This window comes from Lissotriton helveticus, chromosome 4_1 (assembly GCF_964261635.1).
Source record: "Lissotriton helveticus chromosome 4_1, aLisHel1.1, whole genome shotgun sequence".
In the NCBI taxonomy this organism is placed as follows: domain Eukaryota; kingdom Metazoa; phylum Chordata; class Amphibia; order Caudata; family Salamandridae; genus Lissotriton; species Lissotriton helveticus.
Genome location: NC_136063.1, coordinates 1,401,296,908 through 1,401,311,977, shown reverse-complemented (window position 1 = coordinate 1,401,311,977; position 15,070 = coordinate 1,401,296,908). Strand labels below are relative to the sequence as shown.

Here is a 15,070-nt window from a genome sequence, read left to right as displayed (position 1 = left end):
TTCCCCGTTCAATTAAACCCAGTTTCAGCCTCCCTGACTGGTGCTGCTGCTTTACCAAAGCCTATGGAAGCACATCACCTTTGAAATCGTTGGTTACAACAGTTGTTTAATGCTAACTTTTGATTTACTTATAACACTTTGAAGTCGTCTAGGACAACCGGGGCTCTAGGTGAGCCTGACGTCACGCAATGCTGAGCTTTCGATCAAAGATAAGAGGAAGGACAAGCATATCTCATGTACCGGATCCCGAGGTTACAGGCAAAAAAACAGGGGGGAAAACTTCCTTTACCAAATTCCTATAAACAACTACCCTAAGTCCTAGAAAAACCCTCAACGAAGATAAGTGATGATGGAATGCCAGCAACCCCTGCCTCAGGCCCACGGCACACCGGGAGCCCAGGACCAGCACGGACCACAGCTTTATTATTACCAGGGCTCCTTATTTTATGACATTTATTTTTAAACATTTTTGTCTGTATTCCTCCATAAATATTTTTTTCAATTTGTTGTACTTATCCAGGTTTATGGTTCGCTGTTTTTAACACGAAGATGTCAGTAATCGACTGAAACGTGTATTTAATCTGTAAATGAACATCAAAAAATAAATACAGACTGAGTAACAGGCTGTTTATTTTCTGTCTGCTTTAGTAGGTACAAACAAGTAATAAAAACAAAACTGAGACTCCGATTTACAAGGAGTTCATCCGAAACCTTACCGGTATTATTCTAGAAACAAGCAGCTTTAAGTACAGAGCGCGAGGGAGGGTGACCACAGAGCAAACAGTGCCCCCCCTCAACCCGGGGAGCAGGGGGTTAACTCACGCCGAGCGCATCGAAGCCCCGCCACATGCTCTGCTCACACCAGCTTGGAACGGAGAGTGGTTGGCACCAAAGGGCACAGCTGGGCTTTTCCCCCGGAGTCACCAACCAGGAAGTGCACTGCGTAACCACAATCCGTGTAATTTACAAATCGTTTAAATGAATCTGACCTTGTGTAAGGTAACTTGCGCTCGTGTAAAGCGCGGCAATGCCCTTGGGTCGAGTTCGCGCTATATAAAACTGCAACAACAAACAAGCATTGGCACAGCCAATAGGTCTCGCTTGTGGGACCTTATAAGTATTTAGTTTTGCAGCACAATATCCGATTATGCAACAAGGATATTGTGCTGCAAAACTAAATACTTATAAGGTCCCACAAGCGAGACCTATTGGCAATGCCAATGCTTGTTTAAATGGTGTTTGAAAATACCACTTTTAGAAAGTAGGCATGTACTTTATTTAACATTTGTGTGCTTCTGCTGTTTTGTGTATTGACCCTGTAGGAAGAGAAGGATCGACTACAGGGATACTCTGCAAGTCTCTATTGGCCAGAGGAAAATCAATTACTGGTCCCCCTCTATGTTTAAGAAAACAATATATTGAAATTGCCAACTGATAAGCAGTCACAGAAAGCAGTAGTCTCTTGGAGTGTCATGTGGCCGGAAAGCGGATGACAGAGAAAGCCTGGACCCTAAGTGGTCTCTAAACTAGTGCGTCATACCAGCTGTACCACCTTTTTCAGGGTGAGGCGTACCACTTGTGGACTGAAATGGATTATGGTTTAGGCAGATGATAGATAGGCCTGAGGCGAATGAGTGTTTGTGGAGATACGCCAGGCCAAAGATACAAACGGACATGCAGGAGGACAATTGACGCAGGCCCGCCAGCATCGAAAACAGTTCTGGGAGGAAGGGGAACTGGGCCCATGCGGAATCTCCCAGAAGCATCTAGGACTGAGGGAGTCTTACCTAGCAGATTAACAATATCAGTTCTGTGTCAGTAATGGAGAGTATACATGGATACTTTCAAGAACATCAGAAATGGAGGGGAAACATAATGCAGGAAGAATTTCCAAATTCACAGGAAGGCGCCCATGATGAGGATCAACTGGTGCGATGTTCTAGGGAAGAACTCCCTTACCTGGTTCGACAGGCAGGAGCCAGGCCAATAGATTAGAACCGACCCAAGCTAGTGCGGAATACTTGAAAAACATGAAAGAGCTTCCCTTGTTAGAACCTCCGAGATATGAAGCAATAGCCCCTAAAGCCAGATCGATTCTCACTGATTGTTAAGGTCAGGAACTCGCTTTCTCAGATTGTGTATGTAAAGGACAGGTAAAATAACAGCCACACTCAGTCGAATGTGCTACGTAGAGATAGGGGCCAAAGTTTATTTTTACCCGAGACTGACATCTCCAAGCAATTTGGCGTGAGAGGCCCACCGACTTTCGGAATGTGGCCTCTCGCCCACATACATAGGTGAGTAGTTGGAAAACGGCCATTTGAAAACCAGAAAAGGACACCTTTGTACCAGGCAGTCACCTATACAACAAAATCACCAGTAGATAACTGGTTTAGCCATTAGCATCGGATCGATCTATGCCAAGTAGGCTACTCACCTTTGAAAAAAATAGAGAGCCAGGAGAATGGCCTGATTGAACCAGCCGGCTTGCCAGACTGGCCAATATTCACAATTACACGGAGTCTTGGCTTAAAGAGAAGCAAAATTTTGTCTGGACAGTGCGTAGCTCCTGAGGGGTAAAGAGGAACCAAGCTAACATGGAGTAATACTAAAACTCAAGGAGTAGTATGCAGCGAGAGAGAACAATAATATATTTCTTTACTTGGAGTCAGTATGCTCAGTTGCTGAAGGAGTTGGGCTGATCCGTTCACCTGCAGGACCATGACCGCATTTCTTGAGGTATCAGAAGACAATACTACAGGAAGGAGGGAGCCAAAACAACTGTACGTGTTGTGACATTAGGATTCGATAACAGGGAAGGAAGGTCCAAAACTTAGCAACTCAAAATTGCACCATTGGCAGTTTCACATCAAGTGAACTAGGTTGGTGATGGAAACAACACTGTAATACAGAAGTAGGCATCAGTGGAGGCTTACCATCCATACGTTTACTTAGAGGAGATTCCAGAAAGGAAAAGAAACCTTCCGCCAGGGAGCTCCAACGGGTATAAGTCACTGCTAATCGGATTCCCTGATCGGCAATCAAAGAAATAAACAGTCGGAACGAAAATCTGGTGTCCTATTCCCTAAAACAATCATACATATGGACTTCGTCTGACCGTGGGTATTGTAGTTGTCCTGGGATCGGTAAGAACCTCTCCCCAAGCAACAACGGTCTTTGAGCTTCGGGTAGAGGTTGTTCTAGACATGGAAGGACTAGCCCTGGCTTTCAGATAGATGGGATGACTGGGGCCTCAGACACGTGCGTGGCTGAATGACTGCTCTCCAAAACAGTCAGTCCCGACAAAAAAAAAAACTGTCGGGATATGTCAAAAAGGGACGTCTGGGTCTCGGCATAGGCTGAACATGTGCGACCAAGGAAGGCCATGTCTTGGGCGAATGTGTCGCTGGGCAGCAGGTCGGTGGTCATAGGGCCTGTCTCTGCGGTAGTAAGCTCTGCTAGTTTGGGATCACTGCGGATCAGCTCTGAGATGGTGTACTACAGATAGTAAGGTCAAATAAGACATGGACTCTGTTCCTAGGGAGGGGTACGGGATGTCACTCACTCCCTGAGCAGAAGAGGAAGAGAAAGGAAATGCGTGGATCCTAGGCCTAGGACTCACTAGTGAAAGGGAAGAACAAGTCTTGTTCCTTGCTGCCCTCACACACCCCGAAGGATGTCATGCTTCATCATCGGGCAGTTGCCCCTAGTCCGGCCGGCGCTGCAATGCCCTATGGGTCCCCCGAAGGGTCACTTTGTCAGAGATCTTCTGCGAACTGCCGTTTAGTGCATGCAGGTGTGCAAGGGGGGAGGGGAGGGGGGGGAAGATTCCTAAGTGTAAAAGTGCGTGCAGTTGTTTAAAATTGACTAAGGGTTACCAGAAGAATATGTTTTAATATGGCGGTACCCTTGTCAAGGTAAAAAACCCGTAGGTCAAGTGTTACCCACAGAGCGTACTGTGCCTGGGTAACTCAAAAGGTCAGCGTGTTTCGCGCCTTCAATGTCCCTTGAGATCCGTGGTGCTTCTTCAAGACCAGGTGAACGTGGTGTGGTGTCTAGTGCACGTGATAAGAAGGAATACACAAATAGAAAAATAAATTGATAAACCGGGTCAGTCACACTCTGGCGGACCAGGGCAGGCCCAAACCTGTGACTACTACGCGTGGGCTACAACTAAGTAGTTGAGACTGCTTCCTGATTGATGGCCTAGGGAGAAAGAAAGTAAACAGTACAAAAGACATATATCAGGCAAGTGAATAGGGCTCAATGGCATGCCACTGATACACGCAGTTTATTAATGTTGAGTGCATTCATTTGAGAGACATAAAAGACGGGTATGGCAAGTGATGTAAAGGGGCTACACGTCCCGGTGCAGCCACTACACAAGAGTGGTAGGCGGACATGGCATGCAGCACTGCTACAAATGTGGCAAGCCAGCCGCAATAAACTGCCATCCACCCTGGAGCAAACAACATCCAGGTTGGTGCCCTGTATCAGGCAAACCACCGTTAGTGCCAAGAGCCACGCTGGTCATGTGGCGCACCTGGCACACTGAGGTATTAAGCACCAGCACCAGATATGCTGTGCAGAAGATCTGCGTTTTTGTGAAGAAATGCAACAGTGTGAGGTGCAAATATGCCCAGTAATGCATGGCTGTACAGCACACGAGTCAGTTCACCCCCAGTCACTAGGAGCTTCGTAAAACAAATGTGATGCGGACCCTTACCTAATAAGTGGCGGAGAAGTACTCCATGGGCTAGATACGCACTAAAGTAAACAAGCATTTACAATGCAATAGGTCTCGCAGCATTAAAGTTTGAGTTACTGTCATTGTAAATGACAATGCTTTGCATCATTATTTTTTTAATTTGCAATTGGTATATAAACATTGTTTGTGAATGGTTAGCTGTTGCTTACACATTTTTTCAGCAAAAATCCGCATGTTGCCTCTGAGAGCTGCCCAACTCCTTGGAAGGGAGGGGTGTCAAGCAGAAGCAGATTGGTTACTGTTTCTGCATCGCTCTGTCCATTTACCGAGTTAAGTCATGGCAGTACCTTGCCTGCAGGCTGGCTGGCGCAATGATAAATAGTCAACAAGGCTTGGTGTGGTGCACCACGATAAGACCAAACCACCCCCAATGCCGGATTTCAAGGCAGGGTGCTAACTAAACAGAACAGTTTCATCGCAATGTTATCCACAACTGTAGTGTAAAAATACTATCCTCAAATGATTTCGATAACATTCTGCCCATATCTCTGCAGTCCCTAACCCAACTGCAGGTTAAAATAGCAGGTGTGATTGGGCGGTGCCGATAAGTAGGGCAGGAAGTGCGAAGGTGGGTGTGCATGTGCGATGCCGAGCCTATGGGGAGACATTCCGTGCACTAATTCCATCCCTGCAGCCCCTGGTAGCAGAGACTAATCCCATCCCTGCAGCCCCTAGTAGTGGTGCTCCGCTCACCTGTGTTTCTGTGGGCGGGGTTTACTGAACATTCTAATGCAACCCCATAGTTCGCAGTTGTAAGTTCAGACCATCGCATCGTACTTCCCCTCGTTTGTCTGTTCTGGATGTGAGAGTTCAGGGTGTGCGGGGCTCCTTGGGAGGTAATATTGGGAAGGCACGGGGGGCAGATTTACAAGTCCCTTGCTCCACTATCGCGTCGGTGCAAGGGCCTTGTAAATAAGTCCCTGGGTGTTTTCTCATCCCATGTAGCCCATGGAGGCCGCTTGTCGCAGACCTGCTGGGCACTGCTGTATGTCCACACTGTGCATTGCGCACCTAAAGCTGTCACAGCCACCGGGTGAACAGACACACATGGCGTGTCACGGAAGCAGGCCTGTCGGCCTGGGATAGGATGCCAGGCCACGGGCCCATTTATAAAAATCCCACTCCGATTCATATCGGTCACAGGGCAGAGATCCCATATAATGACGTGACGCCTTTCGCGGGGGGACGAGGACTGGGGGGGTCCTCCCGTGACGCAGCCTCGGGCTTGCACACATCCCACGGGGGGGGGTGTGTGTGTATATATATATATATATATATATATATATATATATATATATATATATATATATAGGGGGAGGTGTGGCAGTGTGGTACGGCTTTCCAGGAGAGGAGACAGGAGCTGGCCACAGCGTGCGCGTGGCCCGCTCAATTCCGAGCATGCGGCCAGGTCCTGTCTCCTCTCCTGGAACGAAGACTCGCTGGCAATAGGGTCTCTGGCGAGACCGCGCTTCGCGCAGCTAACGCCTACGAGACCTAAAAACAGAAGTACTTATGTTAGCGTGGAGCAGAAAAGGATATCAATATGGGAACATGGCAGATTATACGAGCAGAGACGTTGGGATTGGAACAAGTGATATGTCATGCAATGCTTTATAGGAAATGTAGTCATTTAAAAAGTCTGTTTTGATTGCTGTTTATTAATACCAAATAGACAGCAGCCAAAGAAAGATAAAGCATAATCTGAAGCCTCCAGTCCCAACATAGAATTTAAGAACCCTCACATAATATATTTTATCACGGAAGAGGACTTAAACGCTCATCTTTTACTAGCAAATGCTTGAGGCTACCTGCGCGGACAAAAATATGGCCAGACTCAGTTCACTCAAGAGCCAGATCAAGTTTTATTTAACCTTTATTACACAACTTACAACCAGCTTTTGTCTTTCTGCAACAATTAGATGCCTGAGGTGAAAGGCTGTAGGTTATTAGGTTTTTCCAAACACACATTTAAATAGCTAATAAGTCAACTGGACAAACGTTTAACAATACATTTCAGTAGTTGTGAAAGCCCATTTTTTGTACTTGTGTGACGAAAAAATATATTTTAATAGGATGAAAAATAAAATCAGAACACTTTACCAATGTGCAAATGATAAAATGTTTTCTGAAACCCAATTTTCACAGATTGCTAATGCACCATATCGTTTTATCAGTAAAGCTTCAAGGTAAGAGGAAGGTTTTTGACCATTTGTAAATTTACTGTCTGTAAATGACAGTGTGCTATCACTTCATGCTTTGGTAATATATTAAAAGTTGAGTATTAGACTTGGCATGAGGATTGAAGGAATACTTTTATTTTATTTGTTAAAAATCGTAAAAGGGTGGAAACTACCACCATGTGGTAAACCCCAACATATAGAGTAAAACCTGCACCCGTGTGCTGGGCAGCATTGCACAAATGTACATAATGAGTAAAAACAAGGCGAGCGCTTTTTAAATGTGCAAGATGAATAAAAACTGGAGTCACACTTTATAAGGCGATGGCCCTCTCATTAGAAGATTGGGGCCAGCAAATGGCTGTTATAACAAGGATGCAGCACGCGTTAGGACTTGTGTTTGATTACATGGGTCTGGCTGCCCCGGTCTCAAATAAAGTGCTTGCAGTGTCTTAGAATAAAAAGGAATCAAGGAAGATCTGGATCCGGCTGCAAAGTGTCCATATGTCTAAGTTCCTGTTTTGCTGCTGCCTTTTTTTGAGCTCCTGAGCTGCAAATGTCAGGTTTTTTATCATTTTGCAGGAAAGTTGGATCGAAGACCCACTGAGGCATTTTATCACGGCCACCCTACAGGTCCTGACTTGCGTTTCTTTTAGGGTTGGCTTCAGGAGGATCTTCCTTAAATTGTGTAAGGCAGGGCAAATACATAATAGGTGTAATAGCGACTCTTCTCCCTTCTCACAGAGGCGATAATCCAGAGATGGCCAAGTCCGTAACCATTTTGGGGTAAGGTCTTTGATCGGAAACCACCCCGATCTCAGTAAGCTTAGTTTCCTCTTATAGTAATTCCTGAAACATTCTTGCAAATAGGATTGTTGATTCAGTTTATACATTGGCATCACAATCCAGGCATGACTTTTGCCAGCCACTAATGCTTTGTCTATTTGCAACTATGCTTCTTTAATGGCTTTCTTAGTAATTGGTTTAAAAGCAAGGTATAACATTGGTGCCAAGCTTCTTCCAGGTTTAGCGATAGAGAGCTTGCCTAAGAGTATTACATATGGAATTAGTCTGCCTAGCCTATTTTTCGACTTCTTCCCAACAGTGATGGGCTAGCGTGTTATCTTCAGCGGCCCTAATTCGCCAGTAATATTTGCCAGGGCCCCTTGTCTGGCTTGCATCTGGTTTGTTAATCCGTATTTGTGCTTGGGAAATATGGCACAGAATTGAGAACAGTTTTTTAACAATCTTGATTGAGCGAGATTTAGCATTTTAGAGTCCTTAGTGTCTATCATTTCCGAGCCATATGTGATAGAGGGCAGAAATGTTGTCGCTACAACCTTTAGTAAGCGACTGGTTGAGCTTCCAGTTCACTTTTTTTGTATGGTTTTGAAAGCAAATTGTAGTTGTTTTGATTACGTTTTCTCGAGGTCTAAATGAGGTTTATAGTTTAATTGGCGATCTAGTAGGACGCCCAAGTATTTATATTCATCCACCTATTTTAGAGTACCAGAATTTATCCTCCAAACAAATTTTTATTGTTTTTTTACAAGTGCTGGAGAAGCATAGGACATTAGATTTGTTGCGGTTTATTGTTAATGTGCATTAGAGATGAACAGCACGGGTTGTTAAATCAGCAGGTATAAGCCAAGTGGCGTTTGAGAGAGAAGCACGATGTCGTCCGCATACTGCAGGCTCGCTATGGGTGTTTTTCCCAAGTTCCGTGGGTCACCCTGGATTGTGCGTAGATGGCTCTCTAGGTCGGCAGTAAAGATGTTGAATAGGCTAGGAGGGATATATGATTAAACTACTGCCTAAACAACGAATTCCTTAACCACGAGCAATACGAAACCACTACATTATTAACAACGAGTTCCAAAACCACGAAAAATATTTAATTTGCTCAATGCCCGTTAACACCACTCTGTTCTTTATAATACGCATGTTTGAAACATGAAAAATTAAATTAGATTTTACGATGAAATCGGTGATGCACTCACCACAGTTGTTCTTCCGATAGCAGGAGGTGAAATTCAAAGTCCTTTGTGTCTCCGTTTTGCAATCCATGTAATAAGCTCAAATTCTCCAGAGTTGCATGCCGGGTTCATTGGTGGATGCAACATTATAACTTCCACAACTGTTTTTAGGAAACTCTTTATTGCATCCAGAACAGGTAGTATAGCCACAATCTAACTGCTCAGTGGTTGCCTAGTAGCAGACCACACAGTTCGCTTTGATGCCCCCGGAACTCTACAGATTCCCCAGGTTTAAGGGGACAGGAGTATGTTACAACAGCATTGAACTTGACTTTTAATTGACAAGCAAACAAATCACGTAGCAAATCGTAATAAATATTTATCCAAAATATACGAAGCATTCACAGTTCTGTCCACATTAAAACTTTTACAGCACCATTGAACATAGGGTTTGGTTCAAAAGTTTCATAAATAACAGCTTTAATTACTTAATTTACAAAATCAAAGCAAAGAAAGAATATTTACATGGTGTTGCAACACATACAAATAGAAGAATTGTCGATCTGGCAACAGTTTTTATGGTCCAAGTCACTTTTATTTAAATCCACACTCCCTGCGAAGGAAAATCACACTTGTAAAAAGGACCCAAGTCAGCATCTGGGCTACAGTTTGGAATACGCATTTAGCACAAGGTAAAAGATATGTGAAATTAATCACATGCTCATTTTGTTGATAAGCTGCTGTCAAGGCAGTCATGTTTCCAGATAAGTGTTCTAATCACACACTTGTGGGTCTTCTTAAAGATTTAATGGCGGATGAACAACCTGTGTCTGTCAAGCCAGACGCCTACACAATGAATCACGTAGAAAGGCTGGTCATTGTAATTGCAATAGTACCATCAATTGGGCAGTCACAAGGTCTTTTTTTTCATGTTTTAGGAAAGTCATTGTTCGAGTAAGTCAATAGCTAAGGATGTCGTTGTTGTTTAGGATTCGTCATTTTTCAAACTTCGTTATTAAGGCAGTTTCCCGGCTAGGAGACTTGGCATGGTTTTCCTTGACTTGTGCCTCTACCTCCTGTATTTTTTAATGTGGTGCTGGATTTCGTTTTTGGTGGCTTAGATGCTTTGGGCACTTTGCCACTGCTAATCAGTGTGCAAGTGCTCCCTGCACAAATTGTTATTACAATTGGTCATCCACGATTGGTATATTTGAGTAAGTCCCTAGTAAAAGTGCATTGAGTGTGCCCATTGCCTGTAAATTAAATGCTACTAGTGGGACAGGTTGTGCCACCCACATAAGTAGCCCTGCAAATGTAGCTCAGACCTGCCACTGCAGGGTCTGCGCACAGTTTGAACTGCCATTTCAATCTGGCAAGTGCACCCACTTGTCAGGCCCTAACCTTCCCTTTTCTTACATGGAAGACACCCCTTTGGTAGGCACAAGGTATCCCCGTGGGCAGTGTGCAGTGAAAGGTAGGAGATGTACTGGTGAGTGAGAGACATTTCCAGATAGTAAAATACTGTGTATATCATTTTTCACTATTTTAAAGGCCATCAGTCCTATAGGCTAACATGGGAGTTGCTTTGTAACATTTTACAAATATAAAACTTTCCATTGGGACAAGATAGAAAACTGGAGATTACGCTCTCAGAACTCAGAATTTAATAACATCTTTTAGTGAAGATTGTTTTTAAATTGTGTATGAAAATACCACTTTTAGAAAGTAGGCATTTTCTTATTTAACCATTCTGTGTGCCTGTGCTATTTGTGTATTGACTGTCTGGTTTTGGACTGACAGGGGCTGGGGGATGTGTATTCACTGTAGGCAGCCACTGGGGAGTTGATGTGTGCCTGGCCCTTCCTGGATGACTCAGCCGAGCTGAATAGACCTTGGCTGCAGTTAGGGTTAGAGGAGGAGTTTTCCTTACACCTGAATAGGGCATGTCACCCTTGCACAATGCAGTGTCCACCCCCTGTGGTCATACTGCACCAGTGAAGACAGAACTGGTTTGGACTGGGCTCAGAGACCCTGGCACAAAGAAGAACAAATACAAAATTGTGTACAAGTAGTGGACCTTGAACCCCAAAACTTTAAATCACTTCTGGACTCAAGAGGAACCTTTGCCAAGGAGAAGAGCTGTTAAGAGGAGTACTGCCCCTGCCCCTTTTCTGTGTGTTTTGTGGGGCTTGGCCTGCAGTTGCTAATTCGGCCAAGGACAAAAACGGGAATTTTGCTGTGAAACCTGCTTGAATAAGAATCACCAAGGTCTTGTGTGTGCTGGCCTCCTGTTCTGATGTCTCGGAGAGACAAAGACTTCACACCCAGCTCCCTTGAACTCAACTGCTCAGAGTTCTGACCTGCCAGGAGGTGCCTGCTTCAGTTTTGGGCCTCTTGAGGATGTTCCAACTCCCAAACAGCAGGGAGAAACCTAAGACAAACAAGAAAAACAATCTAATATGCCACAACCTGCACAGAGGCCAGTGGCACCACTAGTGAAGTGCACGAAGCACCGACCTGACTGCAGTTATCAGCCTTCCCAACGCCAGTGGTCGCAAAGACTCAGTTACCGCCAGCATATAGTTATCGCAGCGCCGATAAACCACAGAGGGTGACTACACAAACTCATGAGCTTCGGCCCCCTCACCGGAAAAGATGCCTCACCGCCGACACAACGGTCTTCCCTGTTCTGGATTAGACACGTCGCCTCTTCCCGGACACAACACCTCGCCTCCCCCGTGGCAACCAGGGAGCAAGCCTTGGCACCGACGCCTCACCTGCATGAGGCCATGCATCATCATAGACTTTGTTTTCCAAAGGTATTCTTTGTTTAGAGAAGTCTGTGTGACTCCTTGCCCAATGCCATGCACCTCGCAGTCAGCGCCATACTTTGGATTTATTGCTGTCACGACGTTGTAATAACCCCAGGTGGAGCTATTTGTTTTCTACAAGTTCTATCTTTGCAATGAATGTTCTAAAACCCTAATTTGATACATGTATGGTGTATTTTTGTCGTTCTGGTCTTGTTAAGTTTAGATAAAGATATTTATTTTTTTTGTAAACTGGTGTGGAGTCCATTTATGGTGTTCTCACTGTACTACTTCGTGTTTGGAATACAAATACTTTACACATTGCCTTTGGGGATGAGCCTGTCAACTCATGCCAAGCTACCATGGGGGTAAGCAGGGGTTATCTAAAGTGTGTATCCCCCTTACCCTAACTAGAAGCAAGGTCCCTACTTGGACAAAGGTACCTACCTCTGCCAACTACGGATCCCCGTTCTATCAGTGAGTGCTTAAACATGAACTGATAAACACTCCTGTCGGCAATGCTAGCAGTAAACTGACATGCAAGACAGTGATCATGTGCACCCTTTATGTGGGCTCAATTCTTATTACACATGGAGCAAACGTTTAGTCTATTTAATCAAACGGAAAGGTTTTGCACAGCAGAAATGCTGAACTAACATATTTGAAGGCGCACTCGTGAGAATGAAGAACAGAGTGACTCTGTAAAATAAAATATTTGCCAATGACCACACAATTTGACATCGGATCAAGGGTCAAGTAAATGGCAGTTAGGTCGGGTAGATTAGTCGGGTAGATTAGTCAAGTTACTCGACTTGCAGGTTTAGTAAAAAATTAAAAGTAAGATTTTTCGAGGCCTGAAGTGTCTGCAGCCCCATCTTTAATACTAAAGTGCCCCAGTCCTGCAAAAAACAGGCATAGCATATCCGCTGAGCACCTGGGGCACTTTCCATAATACAGCCCATGTGATCTCTCGCAGGCACCATAACATGGTTCTCAGTGTCTGTACATTCCACCAGAACATTCAGTTCCATTCTCTAGAGGTCGGTGCGGATCCAGCTGAAAAAGTTCTGGATAAGAATCCAGCAGAAGCGTTCTTTTTCCAGCAATGTACATGGCTCTATAGAAGGATCTTTCTCTTCATGATTAGCTATCAATATCCTTTTATTTAAAAAAAAAAAACTGCCTGTTCTTCATGGCTATCTTGACTGTGTTTGTTATGCATTACTCAAAGTGTTAAACTATGATGAACAGGGCCGGCGCTAGGCATGGGCAGCATGGGCAGCTGCCCAGGGGCCCCGTGCCTGCTGGCAGCCTTGGGGCCTCGTGCCTTTGCGCCTTTAAGGACACCAGAGTTGCGAGGCCCAGGGGGCCCCCTAAGAGATTACATTTCTTCTTTTTTTATCACTCTCCCCTGCAGTCCTGTCTCTGTGGGCCTAATGGCTGCATCTGCTTGTCGATGACAGCGATTAGAAAGTTAATTGAAGTGCCTTTGCCTGGGAAGTGAGCCCTGCCCCTGTATGAATGAAAGGCAGAATATCCTGCTGGGCGCAGAGCAAAAGAATGGCGGCGCATGACAATGGAAACTCCTCACCTAGGACAAGTGGAAAGGGAGCAGGGAGTGAATAACAGGGGTAAGAAACAGAATAAAGTGTGTGTGTGTGGGGGGGGAGCAGATAGGTGTGAGTATTGCAACAAGACAAGAGGTGCATGCAGAGGAGCAGTATCAGCATGCAAAAGTGGATGGAGCAGAGTTTAAAGTCTGCTGGGTTACTCGAGTCTTAGACCTGGTATTAAATTAATATGGACATTGAAAAGGGGCCTTAACTTTTCCTGCATAAACATTAATCTAGTGTCTGCACAACAAATGAAAGTTCAGAAAAGAAGGTGATGAGACAGGGCACTCTCCATTTTTGCAGTCACCCTCAGAGTGAAAACACAAATCTTAACTCTGCAGCAGCACAACTCTCTGCTGCCTTTAATGCAACTTCAACACTCGTTATAGTTCTTTCACAGTCTCATCATGTCAGAACTGGAGCATTTTCAATATTATATACAAGGAAGCCATAGATGTTGCTTATTTATCGTATGCAACTGATAATCACTGACAAAGCCAATAGTACTGACATGTTATAGGTGTAATTTTACTTGTTGTAATATTTATCTGGAGGCAATGACAGAAGCAGCAAAATACCAGTTGGGCGGCGCACTATGCTAAATACAGATTTATATAGCTTACATGTTTTTAAGCCACTCCCTTAACTACATTAGCCATGCCCCTTTGAAAGACCCCCCTAGTTTTTTCATCCCACTTAAAGCCCTGCTGTCAAGTCAGTATGTTGGCCGTTTTTTTGGCTAGTTGTTGACCTGCTTTATGGTCAGGTGAGCCAGTTTTTACTGTTGATTTTCATGATATTAAAGCTTTTATTGCCTGCAGAAAACTAAAATCAGTCCAGTCTTCCATACCTTACAAAAAACTTATACAGCACGGCTTTACAAGTTTAAAACTGCCCTAGTTTGCAAACACGAGACACTTTTCTAGCTAACTAACTCACTAATGGGGGCCCCTTTTATTTTGGTACTGGGGCCTATTTTCATTCCCAGTCTGATGCTGCATGTTAGGCTGGGCCACTGGAATAATGCGATTGTGCAGCGATTTCTGCACAATTATGCATTTGAATCATTTGCCACATAATCCATCATCTGCTGCATAATCTACAGATTTTAACAACAAAATTGCTTTCTATCTCAAACAGTTCAAAAGTTACAAAAAACGCAGCAACACGTCTTGCACATGTGGGAAGGCCTTTTGAAAAGCTGGAATAGTCAACTTCCTATTTCTCACGGCTAAATTTGGGTGTTAAATTGGTACTAATGGGGTGCAACCGGTTCCCAAACAGTGTTACCAAGTTTAAAAATGGCAAAAAAACGAAGCAATACTTGTTCAAAATGTGCCGGATTATGCCGCATAATTTGCATTTTCATGCCGCATAATTTACTCACCCTGCCACATAGTTCCATTGGTCCTGATGTTAGGGTAAAACAATGCAGTGATTTTGTTCCTGTTTATATTTCACATGCTTGAATTAATCTTGCTTTCCTCAAGAGTGCTAGCTATTTTCAGCATGTGTGTTTCTGTATTTCATTTCACAGCATATTACTCTTGGATGATGCACCCTTTGTACTGTCGCCTCCAGGTGTTTATAACAGGCTACAGTTGAGCACTTCGGAGTTGAGGATGAAGGCAGTACAACTTTCACATTATGCCGGTCTGTGGGTCAAAAAGGTATTCAGATTACATGATCATTCAAAATATGGCCTCTCTGCAGAGCACAAAGAGCA

At 44.3% G+C, this 15,070-nt stretch overlaps 1 protein-coding gene across 1 annotated transcript in view; it reads right to left on the bottom strand.

The window, feature by feature from the left end:
* Positions 1-15,070, bottom strand: part of ALDH5A1 (aldehyde dehydrogenase 5 family member A1) — an 86,089-nt gene that overhangs the window by 69,703 nt on the left and 1,316 nt on the right. The gene's annotated exons all lie outside the window — the stretch shown is intronic.